Source organism: Canis lupus, chromosome 28 (assembly GCF_048164855.1).
Source record: "Canis lupus baileyi chromosome 28, mCanLup2.hap1, whole genome shotgun sequence".
Classification (NCBI taxonomy): Eukaryota; Metazoa; Chordata; class Mammalia; order Carnivora; family Canidae; genus Canis; species Canis lupus.
In genome coordinates this window covers 25,797,484-25,814,653 of record NC_132865.1, presented here as the reverse complement: position 1 = coordinate 25,814,653, position 17,170 = coordinate 25,797,484, and the positions used below count along the sequence as shown (strand labels likewise).

Here is a 17,170-nt window from a genome sequence, read left to right as displayed (position 1 = left end):
AAGAACTCAAACCACACAAGTGAGCCACAACTAGATCTAAAGTGCTCAGTAGGGATGTTTGGGTGGCTCAGCAGTTGAGCATCTGCTTTTGGCTCAGAGCGTGATCCTAGAGTCCTGGGATTGAGTCCCATATCGGGCTCCTTGCTTCTACTTCTGCCTATGTCTCTGCCTCTCTCTCTCTCTCTCTCTCCCTCTCCCTCTCTCTGTCTCTCATGAATAAATAAATAAAATCTTTTTAAAAAATAAATTAAAAAAAATAAAGTGCTAAGTAATTACAGTAAATTTAGATGTTATCATTATACCCAGTCCCCAAATTCATTTATGACTCCCCGGTGACATCCTATACTTTCTCTTCCAGAAAGTGAGCAATAAACCAAATATAAAACTATAAATGAGATTTACAGCTTTGAGTCAGTTAAATGAAGTGTATCAACAATCTACTATCAACTGCCTGCCTTCCTTGGTCCTATGAGGGGCAGAGAAAATCCGATGTAGTCTGTAAGGAGGGAGATAAGACACGGACACAAAGCACAGTCCCTCAAAACCAAAGGTGGAGGGTAGGCTAGGGGCACAGTGTTTGGGAGTAACGGGGAGGAAAGTATTTGTTCCTATCTCTCCCATAATCCCAGACTTCTTTTGCTACCCTCAAACATTTTCTGTTCAACTTTTCCTTTTGAAATGATCTCACACTGAAAGAAAAGTAGCGAAAATAATATAAAGGACCTCCATAAAGCCCTTCAAATGGAGTTCACCAATTGCTGACATTTTAGCCACATTTACTTTATTTATTTTTTATCTCTTACCCTCTCTCTGTATGCATACACACACACACACACACACACACACAATTTTTCCTTAAACTAAGAGAGTGCAGACATAATAGTTCTTTATACCTCAATACTTGAGTGAATATCTGCTAGAACAAAAATATTCATTTATACAACATAGTACAATAATCAAAATCATGAAATTTAACACTGGTACAATACCGTTATTATCTAATCTATGAATTGTATTCAAGTGTTGCTAATTGTTCTAGACTGAATGTATGTCCCCAAAAATTCCTGTGTTGCTGTCCTCAACCCCAATTGTGACTATGTTGGAGATGGGGCCTCCTAGGAAGCAATTAGGGTTAAATGAGATCACAAGGCTGGGGCCTTGATCCAATAAGAGTGGTGTCCTTCTAAGAAGAAATATCAAAGAGCTCCCTCCCTCACTTTATCTGAGCACAAGCATAGAGGAAAGGTCATGTGAGGATACAAGAGAAAGTGGCCCTCCACAAGCCAGGAAGAGGATCCGCATCAGAAAATGAATATGCAGGCACCATAATCTCGGATTATGCAAGCAGCCTCCAAAACTATGAGAAAATAAACTTCTGTTGTTTAAGCCTCCCACTATATGGTATTTTGTTATAGCAGCTCAAGCAAACTAATAAAATAATGGTACCAATGACCTTCATTGCAATGTTTTTTCTTGTCCAGCAGCCAATCTTCCCAGATTTCTTAAAGCCCTTTATTTCTACCCCTTCCTTTACACAGGAAGCACTGCCATGTGTTTTCTGCTAAACTTTTCACGTGTATATGTTCATCTCTCTGGGGAAGCTTTAAGCAATGTGAATATTTGCTTTTGTCTTGCACATCTGTGAGTGCTACGCACAGCCTCCATAGGGTCTTGCACACAGGACATACTCATGAATATTTGTCAGTTAATTGAATGGGAATAAATTTTAATTACTAGCTGCATTATGGCATAGAGCCAATGGTCATTAAGTGAACCACACCTCAGTGGCCTCTCTCATCCTGTTGCCAGAACAAATTTTCCCATTTTTCCATGGAAATAATACATACCATATCTTATTCACACATAGGCTCTAGTTTATAAAAATAATTCTTTGATCATGCTCAGAGATGGATAAACTCCCAAATTCCTTCAGGATAAAGTTCACCCTCTTTCCAGGATTTTAGAAACCCTTCAGGATCTGAACCTAATGTGGATTTTCACTGTATTATTACTTATTCTGCACTTCACACTCAAACCAAAGTGTGCTACTTGTCATTCCTTATGAATGTCTTTAATTTTCCATTCTCTATCCTTCATTCATTCTTATTCTCTCTTTCTAAAATACAATTCCTCCAACATCATGGATCAAAATTACACTCTAGCATTGAGCCCAACATTGGAGTAGAGCAAAATTGAATTGTTCTTGCATATATGCTGATGCACATTTAGTCCACAAAAATTTACTTGAGCACTTACTATATGTCAAGTACTGCACCATATACTCAAACTACAGTAGTGCATGAGACAGATAGGGTTTCCTGCCCTCATCATTATCCTTGCCCCTGCTAGTTGGACAACCTATTCTGAGAATTTGAACAGGATTTCTATTTAGAATAACTTGTTTTGGCCATCTTGCATCCCTGCATGTGTGCATCTAATCTCATCTGGTCCACCCTAGACCCCCTGAGCGCCAACCCTATTCCCCTTGAGCAGTCCAATTTCCACTCCAACGAGATGAAAGAAACTATCATGAACCAGGAGAAACTCGCCAAACTGCAAGCACAAGTGCATATTGGTGGGAAAGGGAGTGCTCGCCAAAAGAAGAAGGTGGTTCATGGAACAGCTACAGCAGATGATAAAAAACTTCAGTTCTCCTTAAAGAAGTTAGGGATAAACAATATCTCTGGTATTGAAGAAGTGAATATGTTCACAAACCTAGGAACAGTGATCCACTTTAACAACCCTAAAGTTCAGGCATCACTGGCAGCGAAGCTTTCACCATTACAGGCCATGCTGAGACAAAGCAGCTGACAGAAATGCTACCTAGTATCTTAAATCAGCTTGGTGCAGACAGTCTGACTAGTTTAAGAAGACTGGCTGAAGCTCTGCCCAATCTGTGGATGGAAAAGCACCACTTGCTACCAGAGAGGATGATGATGATGATGAAGTTCCAGATCTTGTGGAGAATTTTGATGAAGCTTCCAAGAATGAAGCAAACTGAACTGAGTCAACTTCTGAAGAAGATAAAACTTGGAAGAAGTTACTGGCAGCTGCTATTTTATATTATGACTGCTTTTTAAAATTTTGTTCATGGATCTGATAAAATCTAGATCTCTAATATTTTTAAGCCTAAGCCTAGGCCCCTTGGACACTGCAGCTCTTTTCAGTTTTTACTTATACACAATTCATTCTTTGCAGCTAATTAAGCTGAAGAAGCCTGGGAATAAAGTTGGAAACAAGGTTAATAAAGTTCTTTGCCTAGGGAAAAAAAAATAGTGACTTGTTTTCCTGATGTAATAATACAATAGCTCATTTGACCAACAAGAATGCCTTTGTTTTTGTAGGCAATTCAATAGTTGACAAGCATATTTCCATTTATTATCTCATTTTATGTTATCTCAGAGGTTCCCATTTTATGAAAGAGGACACTGTAATTTGGAGAGGTTAAGTTAACCGACCAAGGCTGATGTCAAGTATAGGATGAGAATCCTGGCCTTCTGACCCCCTGTCCAGTTTCACCACCTCCAAATAACAGATGTAGAAGAGGGATAAGCAATGTTAGCTCTACTTCATAAATGAGAAAACTCATTTAAGCACAGTGAACATCAAGACATGCTGCGAAAGAAATCCAACCTAGAGGTGTTTGGAAGTCAAATTCAATATTACTTCTACCAAGATAATATAAATCATATACCAATACCTTGAGAAAAAATAAACTACTTGTTGCAATTTGAATTCACAAATTCAATTGTTGGTAAACTGGCCTTGCTTTATCAACACTTAAAATTTGAACAACTAATCCTGCAATTCATTAAACCACTAAAAAATTCAAATGCAAATAATTCCTCTATAGTTCCAGTCTTGTCCTATACTATTAAAGTAACTTTAAAAAATAAAACAAAATAAAATAAATAAATAAAGTAATTTAGCATTTCAGAAAATTTTGTGGGGGGGACCTCTCCTAATCCACAAATTCCAACATATCCACTGCTAGCTTGAAAGTGTTTCCTTTCAGTTTCTTACCAGACACAAAAATTTTACATTACTACAATTATACTTCTCATACTCTGCTTTTATTTTTTCACCTGACATTCCATTTATATCTTGCTGTGTTTCTGCATAGTCTAAAAATAGAACAGGTCTTGGAATCAGAAGACCCAAATTCAAAATGCAGCTCTACCTCTTATCACTTATCCACAGGGGCAGATATAGACCTACGGGACCCAAAGCTTTTCCAATTGGGAGGAAGGGATTCTTTAAGAATACAAAATTCAGAGCAGAATTAAATATTTCTTTGGAATGAAAAAGGAAATCACAACACATTTTTGGAGATTTGGAGATTTCAATCTTTTCTTCTGAGCTCTCCTCAGGCAATTTACCAGAAATGCTTATACAGAAATGCTCAGTGATTATAATCTGGCTTCTTCTCCTACCCCTCATGCCATGCAACTCCTGAACTCACAAGGGACCTGCAAGTGGGGGCCATAGAGCTTAAGCTTCACTTGCTTTGCAGTAAATCCATATCTGCCATTATGATCTTGGACAGATTGCATAACCTCTCTGGACCTCAGTTTCCTCATCAATAAAATAGATAATAGCCACCTGCAGAGATTGCTATGAGAACCAAATGAAATAACACAGAAATCAGTACTGGAATCCATGCAGCACCACACAGGCTGGTTATTACTCTCCAAATGCCAATGATCTGGAGGTGGAGGCTACTTACTGCTCCATATACTGCTCCTGCTCTTCACAGAGACTATTTCACTTTTGGTTAGATTAGTGTCATTTTTCAACTATCTATACCTTTCCTGTGTCAGTTTTAATGGATTTTTAGACTAATAGATTTTGTTAGTTCTTTACAAATCCTTCTCTAGTAATTTTTGGCTAAAAATAGGGATTGGGTAAAGCAACTCATTATCTGGAGTTCCTCCTTAACTTTTTCTTCTGAAAACAATGCCTAAGAAAATCTGATTTGGGGTTTCACTTTGGAAGTTTGTTTCATTTTGTTTATTTGTTTGTTTTTGGTTGTTTTTGGATGTGCTGAAGCAATTACAAAAAGTTAGAGGACTCCAGAGATTCAACGGCTCTGGCCTGTGAGCAGACGGGCCATTCATAACTTTGTAGTTTCCAATTTGGAGCAGTCTCAGATGAATTTCCTGCCCAAGCTGGTCTGCTTATGGAACAAAAGCCTGGAGATGTCTGTTTCACGCCCCACTGGAGGGGCACACTGCTCAGGGCTGGCCTCTCTGGTGGCCTATATTATCAGAGAGAGACACTTGGCGATCTGGCTTTTACAAATCATGAAGGGAAATCCAAACTAGACAACATAGAAAAGCTTTTCTTCATACTACTGGGACTCTGCCACAATCTTTTTTATCTTGTAAATAACCCATAAAGATTTCAATTAACTATGCCTTGTTATTGCTTCCTCACCAGGAAAGGTCCCCTTTGCTGGGGTTGACTTTCCCAAAATGCTACAAAAACTCTGAAAGCTGTCCCTAAGTCATTTATTCCACAGTTTACAACATAGATTCCTCTAAGGACCATTTTCATATGGCTGCTTTTTACCCGACATCCCACAGGCTCTGGCAAACAGGGACTAATTGGGTATCTGTGAAATAATACACAATGTGGGGAGAGGTGCTAATACCCAAACAGGCAAGAGATGCCAGGTGTCTCATTCCATTTTAAACAATTAACCTTGGGTATTAGTCCTGCCTTTGTGAAAGAAATGCTTCAACAATTACAGCTACTCCAACCTCAGTTCAGCTACCTTCTCTTATACAATAATGGAAGAAGGGATGATCAGGAAAAACTGCAATGTGGGTAGGAGAAACAAACCTATAAAAGATCTCACAAGCAGATCTGGGACAAAGGAACAGGAAAATGGGCTGCATACCACCTCTCAGTACTGGAGAAAGGAAATAAATTACCAGTTAACTAATTTTATTTTATTTTATTTTTTATTTTAAAATTTTATTTATTTGAGAGAGAGACAGAGATAGCAAGAGAGAGCATGAGCCAGGGAGGAGAGGGAGAAGCAGACTTCCCACTGAGCAAGGAGCCTGACTCAGGATTCCATCCCTGGATCCTAAGATTACTATCTAAGCCAAAGGTAGATGCTTAACCAATTAAGCCACCCAGGCACCCCAACAAGTTAACTAATTTTAAAGAATAGACTGTGAGATATAGCTGTTACTTCCCAAGATTTCTTTTACTAAAATTCTCTTTTGTATTTAAAAGAGTATATGTTTAAAATATACGTGGAGGGCAGGCCGGGTGGCTCAGCGGTTTAGCACCACCTTCAGCCCAGGGCGTGATCCTGGAGACACGGAATCGAGTCCCACGTCGGGCTCCCTGCATGGAGTCTGCTTCTCCCTCTGCCTGTGTCTCTGCTTCTCTCTCTCTCTCTGTGTGTCTCTATGAATAAATAAATAAATAAATAAATAAATAAATAAATAAATAAATAAAATCTTTTAAAAATAAATAAATAGTAAAATATACGTGGAGACGGTACCTGGGTGGCTCAGTTGGTTAAGCATATGACTCTTGATCTCAGCTCAGGTCTTGATCTCTGGGTCATGAGTTCAAGTTCCGCATTGGGCTCCATGCTGTGTGAAGCCTACTTTAAAAAAAAATTATATATATATATATAATATATATATATATATATTTGGAGATAATTGAATATTTCTAAGGAAATTTCCCTAAATACTGAAAGTAAATGTCTAATAATTGTGCATTCTTTAAGAGCTAGAATTGACCTCCGATTTTAAATTAAATATATAAAAGTGGAAAAAATATATCTACTTAATCAACTTTGATTCTATGGTAAACTTCATGCTTCCACCTCTCATTAGATACTTGGCCCACATATTTCCACTCCAGCCCAAAGGCATGAGAAGTTTGTGCTAATTCCTGCTATTGCTTTTCCCAAAGTTTCAATATCGTTTTCTTCTCTATATCTTGAATTTTGGCTCCTATATTTTTCAAACATTAGGCTGAGCTGATCTGGCTTTTTATCTGTTAACATCACTATAGCTTGATGAATGGTGATTCCTAATAAGAAGAGTGTGCCCAACCCCGTGCCTGGGGAGAATGCTTCCCACATACACATATAAGGAACGTCTATTTATTGGATACATGAATGAACAGTAGAGAAACCTTCATCCATGCTTAAAAAAAAGATTGTGGGGATCCCTGGGTGGCGCAGCAGTTTAGCGCCTGCCTTTGGCCCAGGGCACGATCCTGGAGACCTTGGATCGAATCCCACGTCAGGCTCCCGGTGCATGGAGCCTGCTTCTCCCTCTGCCTGTGTCTCTGCCTCTCTCTCTCTCTGTGTGACTATCATAAAGGAAAAAAAAAGAAAAAGAAAAAGAAAAAAAAAAAGTAAAACATTAAAAAAAAAAGATTGTGACAAATGAGAATGAAACTAAAATAATCTAATGGGGGGAAAAGGAGCTTTTAAGATAAAGTTCACCTTATCAGGGGCCTTCTGGACAGCTTCTTTTCATTGATTACTATTTCTGAGCATTATGTAGTTAATATGTTATGTTGAGCCCACTAATCAAAATCTGCCTATGGACACACCTCTGCCAAACACTACTGTGATAACCTAATATGGGAGGCTGAATAATGACTTCCATAAATGTCAATGTGTGAATTCTCAGAACTCCTAAGCATGTTATCTTACATGCTAAAAAGGAGTTGTCATATGTGATTAAATTCAGGGTCATGATGTGGGGAAATTAGCCTGGATTTTCCACATGGGCCCAGAGTAATCACAAAGGAGACAGAGGGAGATTTGGCTAGAAAGAGGAACATCAGAAGATGTGTCATGAGGAAGACACCATCCACTATTCCTGGTTTTGAAGATGGAGGAAGAGCCATGAGATGTGGCATACAGCAGCCTCTAAGAGTGAGATAATTCGAGGAAATGGATTCTCCCACAAAGCCAGAAAGAATGAAGGCCCATATCTTGATTTTCATCCAATGAAACTAAGATCAAATTTCTGAATCCCAGACTGTAAGATAATAAAGATGTTCTGTTGTAAGCCAATAAATTGTGGTAATTTGTTAGAGCAGCAATAGGAAACTAATAAAGCAGAGTGTAGTGTAATAATTTCATTTTTCACAGAGATATCTAAGATCTTTCTCTTTCAAACTTCTATTATCCAAAATAATGGAGCACAGTGACTTGAATAGGATGAGTTGATAGTTCTTGAGCAGAAATGACAAAATTATGGGCGCAAGAGCTAACTGGATGATAAGAAACCAACCAAACTCGAAGTTAAAAAACTACCTATGGAAAATCCAGAAGACTATTTATCATTACATTGTTTTTAAAGAGTTTCCCCAATAACTGCCTTTACATACATTTAAGTCATTTCAGGGTTTTTTTTAAATACTATTTCAATAAACTCCAGACTCCTGTAGGACTTAATAGTAAACACAATATTTTGGTAATTATAATAACTGATAAAGCCCTCATCGTATATGTTGGGTTTGATTTTCCAGAGTCAACACAGCTATATTGACAGATTGTAGACATTTGTAGGGGAAGATTCTGCCAGAAGTAGCTACAGTTGCTAATTGAGAAGCAGAAGATCGAAGGGTTTGTCCTAAGAGCTGGCATTCCTTCTTCCAACACTGCCCAAACAGGTGCCATAGTTCTTGCGCCCTCCCGAGACTTTGAAAGACACAGAGATCAAATCCAGCCATGCATCCTCATTCCCAGCAGCTGTGACCTCTGATCTTGAAATGCATTGTTTTAGCAGATGCAGTAGAAGCCAAGAAACCCTGCCCTGTTGAAAGATTGCATAGAGCCTGGATAGCCAATGCCAACCAATAAATATTCCTAGCCTCATTCTGTTCATATTCTTATATTTTATCTTTCTTCCTCTAACCCATTCTGCAGCTGAGGATTCTACTCAAGCATCATTTCTTGAGGAAAATCTTTTCCTCAAGAAAAAGATTTTCCTTTTTTTTTTGGGAAGGTCTTTCCCAAATAGCTGGAGCCCTTTATGATAGACCTCCATAAAACGCTGTATTCTTTTCCTTCAGAATGCTTACCTTGGTTTGTAGTTATATACTCATTAGCGTGATTATTTGTTTAGTGTGTCTCTCTCCCCACTGTAGGAGCCAAGGGCAGGACACCACAAGATGTGCACCTTTTACATCTTGATAGTTTTAAATAAAAGTTACTTAAGAAAAATGATGTGAAGATACTCATCTCCTCTTCTGTCCCCCTAAAAGCAGGAAACAAATCTCCCATATGAAAAATAACCTCCCTGTCCTAAGAAGTAAAAAGCCATCTTTATTACCAGAGATAGGGACTTTAAAAGCCAAGAAAACTGTAGAAACAAATCTTATTTTTTTCTAATCAACTATCTCAGCTTTAATTTTACTTAGAATTCCCTACTAATTAAAATTCTGAAACACCTGTTTTCTTTATCCTGTCAATTCCTCACAGATTTATTGTCTCGTCTAAAATGTATAAAAACTGACTACTTTGATAATTTCCTTAGGTCTCAGATTTTTTTTTTAATTTTATTTATTTTATTTTTATTTTTTTTAAATTTTTATTTATTTATGATAGTCACAGAGAGAGAGAGAGAGGCAGAGACATAGGCAGAGGGAGAAGCAGGCTCCATGCACCGGCAGCCCGACGTGGGATTCAATCCCGGGTCTCCAGGATCGCGCCCTGGGCCAAAGGCAGGCACCAAACCGCTGCGCCACCCAGGGATCCCTTATTTATTTATTAATGAGAGACGCACACAGAGAGAGGGGCAGAGGCACAGGCAGAGGGAGAAGCAGGCTCCATGCAAGGAGCCTGATGTTGGACTCAATCCCGGGTCTCCAGGATCATGCCCTGGGCTGAAGGCAGTGCTAAACTGCTGAGCCACCTGGGCTGCCCATAGGTCTCAGATTCTATTACTGAGACTCTGTGCACACATAATAAAACTTTGGGTTTTTCTCTGTTAATCCAGCTTGTGTAAATTTAATGCTTAGTCCAGCTGGAAGATCATGAAGGATAGAGGAAGAATTTTTCCTTCCCTAAACATTCCCCCCACTAAACATTAAATTCCATAATTAGAACCAGGTCTGGTTTATTCTTAATAGTTTATAGTAGGACATGATCAATATCAGCTGAGTGAATGAATGAATGAGGAACCTCAGGCGTGGATCCAGGCTCCCTTCCTCCTCCACTAACAAATACTCGACTAAGCTATAAATCAAGTCACTGTAGGTGAGCCCAAAACCAGAAGACAGTTCTCCAGAACATTGAAAAAATATTTGTTGAGGGCACACTAGGAGCTGGAGCTCTCAGCTGCAAATTTAGAAGTGGAGCCAAGGCAGACACAAAAAGCTCTAACAAAGGACAAAAGTAATGACAACTACAAATGGGGGACAGATAAAGTGCAATGGAAATTCAGAGGAGGCAGAGTGACCTCCAGTTGAGGTTATCTTGCTTATTCTATAAACCAGCTTTCTTGATAATATTCCACACTAACCTCGCCTCTCAGTCCTTCTGCTGTGTCTGTTTGGCAAATGGAAATGCTGTCTGCTGCTCCTGCGGATGCCTTGGACCAAGTGGCCCCAGCAGTGGATGCCAAGGGCAAGGCAGATGCGTATCACTATGTATCGTTTCAGGGCCCCTGCCTGTGGCCATGCTCCCCAGCTGAGGGGACAAGTGGAACTTAATTAACACAAAAACATCGTTATGGACCTAGCAGAGGGCCTGAACTCACGCTTGCCAAAACAAGTCCTCATCGTTTCTTGGCAGTTCTACTGTTTCCCTAGTCAAATTCCTTCCCTGTTTTCCTCAACAATCATTTAAACATTCTTTCCTCTCCTCAGATCTCTGGCAGTGCTTCCCACACCATCAGTTCCTCCTGTCTTTCTCAGCAGATGACCCTGCCTCTTGCTCCACAAAAGAAACTGAAGTCAATTAATTGCTCTGTGAGGAGAGTCCTCACCCAAGGGCAGGCCCCCTTCCTGGTGCAGCCCACTTCCAAGAAGAGACCCTGGGTTGGAAAGAACTGGTCTCCTCACCTAACTTGGGACATCTTGAAGAGCCACCTGAGCCTCAGAGCTCCCCATGGGGTTGGCCAACGTTTTCATCAGACAGCACTGTGGCCAGCTTCTCCCTCTGCCCAATCCTGCTCCCTTCCCTTCCTCAGGTGTTGATTCCCCAACACACATCCTGCATGCTCATCTCCATCACACTGTTTCTCAGGGAATATATGGCCTACCAGGGCTTGTCCACTTCTTCAGGAGCATTCTTTGCACTGTCCTCCTCTACCAATCTCACCATTTCACTCCGGCTTTGGGGTCTTTGAATATGGAATGCCTGCTCCCTCCACAGGGCCTTACTCTCCTTACCTAGTTTCCTCATGCCTATCCATCTGCTAGATCTCACTTCACACATAACTTTCTCCCGAGGAAAACACATCAGTTTCCTTGGTCATAACCTTTCAAGGGACCATCTTTTCTCCTTTATTCACTTGGAGTCCTACCTCCCCTCTCAGAATTTAAGCATGCTGGCAGGGCTGCTTGTTTTTGCTCACTGCTATATCCTTTGTATTTTGCATAGTTCCAGGTAGTATGCTAATGCTGGATACATTCCTACAGAAAGCTTACAATCCACTGAAAGAGACAGTAATATGGAAGTCAAGAAGGTAGTAGACCTCTATCTTACTAATGAAGAAACTGAAGCTTGTGACAGGCATGTCTCAAGGTCAGCAAGGAGAATTGGGATTAAATGAATGAACTTAAAAAGACCCAGGGTGAAAGGAAGGTGGAGAGGAAGGATTCCAATGGCTGTAGTTTACTAAATTGGTCTGTTGTGGCCTGAAATAGGTAGTGTTTCCTCTGAATTACAGAACGTTTTCTCTGTGAATTCCTAGTGATTTAAAACTCCATTGCCCAGTGCACTAGCCACTTGACACATGTCTATTGAGCCCTTCAAATGTAGCTGGTCTGAATTGAGATGTGCTTTAAGTGTAAAATGCACTTTGGATTTCAAAGACTTAGAATATAGCAGGGGTTGAGGAGTGGTGGAAAGAATGTAAAATACTTTATTAATAATGTATATTAAATGTTAAAATATTTTGGATATATTAAAAAATGTAGAAGCTCTCTCATCTATCAATATTTGCACTCGTTCAACAAAAAGTGTTTAGTCAACTAGAGAAGGTCTGCTAGCCTACTAGCCGTTGGTGACAGGGAACTTGAGAATTTAGGAATGAGGAATGCAGGTTAATCAGATGAGTGAATTAAGTGAATGCTGGTTAAGAGAACACAAGCACTGAAAAGACAGTAACACATTGTGCTATAAAGAAATGCAGTTCAGAAGGTGCAAAGCACCTAGTGGACCACATGAGATAGATGGTTATTTGGTTACTAGTAACTTGATGTGGACATTTCAGTGGGGTGGGAGTAAAAGCAAGAGGCTGAGCAGAAGTTGAAAAATGTAATTGTGGAGTATTTATGGGGAACTGTGACTGTTTAGTTTGGCTTGAGTAAAGAGTTCATGCAATGAAGTGGAGTAAGCTCTTAAAATAAAAATTTGGTATGTTTGGCATATACAGTCCAAGGAAATATTCACTTATTTCATGTAGAAATCTTGCATAAATTTACTTTACCAGAAGAAATGAGCTCAATATATGCTAGAGAAGAACAGTGAGAAGTTCAGCTGAGTGCATAACTCTTGCAGACTCTTATAAGCATATGAAGGGAACCATGTAAGGGCCAATTTGTTACATTTTGCTCTGGCAGAGCACTTTTATTTCCCTCTACTATCCAACCAAAGCTTAATTCTAAAAAAATTTGTTATTGAAGCATAATGTGCATACATACAGAAGAGCCTGGATTTGTACAAACTTAAAAACACATCCACAAAATTAGCAACCACAGCAGGAAATGGAGCATTGTAGCACTCCAGAAGACCCCTTCCTCAAGGCTCCTTTTAATAATTCTCCCGTCCAAGGTAACCACTACCTTCTAATAGCATAATTTTTGCCTGTTTTGTACTTTTATAGAAATGAAATCATCTACTCTGTACTCCTCACCCTTATGCTTAATTTTAAAGAATCAACCCAAATCTCAGATGATTGAATGAATTCCAGCTCGACATTGTACTGTATGTTTTGGACAAGTCTCCTAACCTAAGCCTGTTTCCATATCCACAAAAGTGGATTATAACAATGTTTACCTAATAGAGTTGTCAGGAAGAATAAGTGACATGTTTGCGACTGGCACATGGCTCCAGCTGCTATGCCATACTCAAACTTTCAGGCTGTGAACTTCTGGGTGGTGCAAGATCCCTGGGTGGTGCTAACCAATTCTCCATAGTATGTGGGGAAAAGAAATTCACACTATCTAGGCAACGCCCAAATTTCCAAATGAGTATTTACAAATATAAGAGGAAACTTGACTACTTGATCCATCTCATTTTTCAGCCTAAGAGATGCCATTACATACTTATTTGGATCCCCTTCTAGAATATCAGCTTCCTTAAGGGAAGGGTCATGTCCTGTTTACCATAGTATCCCCCAATACCAAGCACCAGGTACTGTAAACACTTGGTTAAGTATTAGTTGCTAGCTGAACGAATAAATAAGTGCTAATTGTATTGAGGCTTAGGAAATTGTGTCAGAATTTGATCCAACCTTTTGAGGTATGGTTAGCAAAATTACAGTAGTAAAATGACAGCATAAGCACATCAGATCTGAGACCTTCAGAAATAAGGGTAGTATATATAGTACACTTCTTTTAATACTGAGTTTGCTCAAAAGCAACAGCTTTTAACATACTAATGCCGGGGATCCCTGGGTGGCGCAGCGGTTTGGCGCCTGCCTTTGGCCCAGGGCGCGATCCTGGAGACCCGGTCGAATCCCACATCAGGCTCCCGGTGCATGGAGCCTGCTTCTTCCTCTGCCTGTGTCTCTGCCTCTCTCTCTCTCTCTCTGTGTGTGTGACTATCATAAATAAATAAAAAATTAAAAAAAAAAAAACATACTAATGCCAAGATGCTAAAAAGTTTTCAGAAACATTCTCTCGACAACACATGTCAGCCATGAGTAATTTTTCTCCTGGTACACTTTACTTGGCTTTCTGCTGACATATTTCATATTCTTGACCATATCTATTATTTTTTTTAAAAAAAGCACCATGGAAGGGGAAAGTATAATGTTCCAATGGAAACTCACTTGATTCATTTTACCTCCACTAGTTAAAAATAAATTTTCACTTTTCACAGAGTGGGAAGTACCTCTTCAAAAAATACCATCTGGGGGATCCCTGGGTGGCCTAGTGGTTTAGCGCCTGCCTTCGGCCCAGGGCATGATCCTGGGGTCCTGGGATTGAGTCCCACATCAGGCTTCTTGCATGGAGCCTGCTTCTCCCTCTGCCTATGTCTCTGCCTCTCTCTCTCTACGTCTCTCATGAATTAATAAAATCTTTAAAAAAAAATACCATCTGTTTTACATTATAATTAAAGGTCTGATTGGTGGACAAGTCTATTACTCTATAGATGCATAAACCAAGCAAGAAATTACGTGATTATAAAGTGAGCTAAAAGATTTTCACAAAATAATAGTTTATTGACGATAAAGTAAAACTAGTTTCATGTAGATAGAAGCCAAAACTATTTATAATCAATCTGTTGTGTAAAATATGGCTAATATTCCCTGATAGAGCCATGACTAATTTTTTAAAATTCTTTCAATTTAACACTTACTGAGATTTTTCTAAGCACCATGCTAGACAAGGAGCTATAAATAGCAATTCCCATTCTTCAAAACAAAGTCTAGGGGGAAAGTTTTATGGAAGCACTATGATAATCAGGAAATGATTCATAGATCTGTGCCATCAAGGATGAGTAAAATTTTAACAGGCTGAGACAAAGCAAAGCAATCATGCAGAGAAAATATTACTAACACAGGCATGGAGATTGAAGCATACACATATATGTTGTTGGAAGATACAACAGGTCTAGGTTAGGAAGTGGAGAATTATTTTTATCTAGGCAACAGACAACTATGGAAGATCTTTGAACAGAAGAGGTGTGATCAGATATATACAATTTTTATATTTGTTTCCTTATGCTTTCACATAAGAGAATGTACCTCATCCTTTTGCAGTAGTTATTTCACTGTAAATTAATAGTTTCATGTGTCAGTCTTGCATATTCGAGATAAGCATTCTACTAAAGGGTAAACTCATTTTTGGTGGTTTAACCCATCAGATTTCTTTTTTTTTTTTTTTTAATTTTTATTTATTTATGATAGTCACACAGAGAGAGAGAGGCAGAGACACAGGCAGAAGGAGAAGCAGGCTCCATGCACCAGGAGCCCGACGCGGGATTCGATCCCGGGTCTCCAGGATCGCGCCCTGGGCCAAAGGCAGGCGCTAAACCGCTGCGCCACCCAGGGATCCCACCCATCAGATTTCTAAGCCTAAAAAGCTAAAGGTAAAATCTAGATGGTGACGAATTCACTGAGGCAATGTAATACTGCAAACCTGACTGGGTGACCATTTGGCCTTGCAGGTGACACCCTGATGTCACTGGCACAATTTCTTCATATTTCTATAGAATGGAAATTAGAGTAATTAGTGCAACTATCCAAGTAAGAGATGAAGGAATAGATTTAGAGCAATGGCCTTAGACAGGCTAAGAACTTTTTAAAAAGATTTTATGTATTTCTTTTTAGAGAGAGCACAGGGAGAGAGAGGCAGAGCGAGAATCTCAGCAGACATCTGCATTGAGCATGGAGTCCAACATGAGACTTGATCTCACAACCCTGAGATCATGACCTGAGCCAAGATCAAGAACAGGGTGCTTAACCCATTGACCTACCCAGGTATCCCTAGGTAGATAATTTACAACAGATTTCTATTTGGGGAGGTGAGGGAGGCAGGAGATTTCTCAATGGGTGATGGAAGGGAAGGCGACACCACTAAGAGAGAGAAAAGGAAGGGTAGGTCCAAATTGGGAAAAAGAGAACATGTTGCATTTAAGGTATTAACATAAGAGTCATATGGAAATATCTAAAAGCAGTTGAAAATATGGCTCTGAAAGAGACTGTATAATTATTTCCACAATTTGATAAGGAAGTCAAGTTGTATTAACAGGTGAAATCAACTGTATAGACAGTTCTAAAGGAGAAAAAAAAGTCTAAGAACAGAATGTTGGGTTAAGGGATGCCTGGGTGGCTCAGTGGTTGAGCGTCTGCCTTTGGCTCAGGGCGTGATCCTGGAGTCTGGGATCAAGTCCCACATACGGCTCCCTCTGAGGAGCCTGCTTCTCCCTCTGCCTATGTCTCTGCCTCTCTCTGTGTCTCTCATGAATAAATAAATAAATAAAATCTTAAAAAAAAAAAAAAAGAATGTTGGGTTAAGTCCTTAAGGGTTCAATCAATACCATAAAACACAAAACCAAAGTGAAATGAGGAATGCCAAGTCAGCTTGTACACAGATGCTTTATTATGGATGTTAATAGTCAACATTGTATGCAAGATTCTCTTACAATGGAAAGTTTTCCCATACATCAAAAAACTCAATTTAGTCAGGGTAATTGCTGTATTAATGTGAAAACCTTACAACAAAATGCAGTATTATATATGTGTAGTCAGTTTCCATGCAAGTATGGCTGCTACATGTATGTCTGGCATTTTTGTAACATACTGAAAGAAATTCAAATGAACACAACAGTGTAAAGGTGACTTAAGATGCCTGACATGTTTAAGATTAAAAATCTTCTTGCAAAAAGCAACAAAGCAGTTAACTAAAGGATTCAACCAATACCAACCCAAATATGTACTATGTCCAATAAGCCCAGGCTTATCTGCAATATATTACACTTGGGATAATTTAATGCTCAAGAAAAATCATGCTTTAAAAAAATATAGCTCTTCCAAGATATACTTTGGTGACTGGAAACTATGTACATCCAAACCAGCTAAGGGCTATGGGCTACATTAAAACAAACAAACAAACAAAAACCATTATGTGCTATTAGTTCAAAGTAACTGAAATTGAAATGATCCAGTATGATTTTGCTACAATCATTGGTTTTATAAAGTGTTATTTCTGTGAGAAGTTCACTAATTGGGAAGCAATCAACAGACTTAACAAACACACTAAGAAGATTCAAATTGGTTCA

The 17,170-nt window shown here is 39.2% G+C and overlaps 1 long non-coding RNA gene and 1 pseudogene across 1 annotated transcript; one reads left to right on the top strand and one right to left on the bottom strand.

The window, feature by feature from the left end:
- The first annotated feature begins 2,514 nt into the window (after positions 1-2,514).
- On the top strand, positions 2,515-3,115 carry LOC140619989 (transcription factor BTF3 pseudogene; annotated as a pseudogene).
- Positions 3,116-6,022: 2,907 nt separating this feature from the next.
- Positions 6,023-15,681, bottom strand: LOC140619988 (uncharacterized). The gene is made up of 3 exons (XR_012019745.1): positions 15,529-15,681; positions 6,521-6,625; positions 6,023-6,423 (listed from the first exon to the last, which is right to left on the bottom strand). It is a non-coding gene; the product is annotated as an uncharacterized lncRNA (long non-coding RNA).
- Between the last annotated feature and the right edge of the window lie 1,489 nt (positions 15,682-17,170).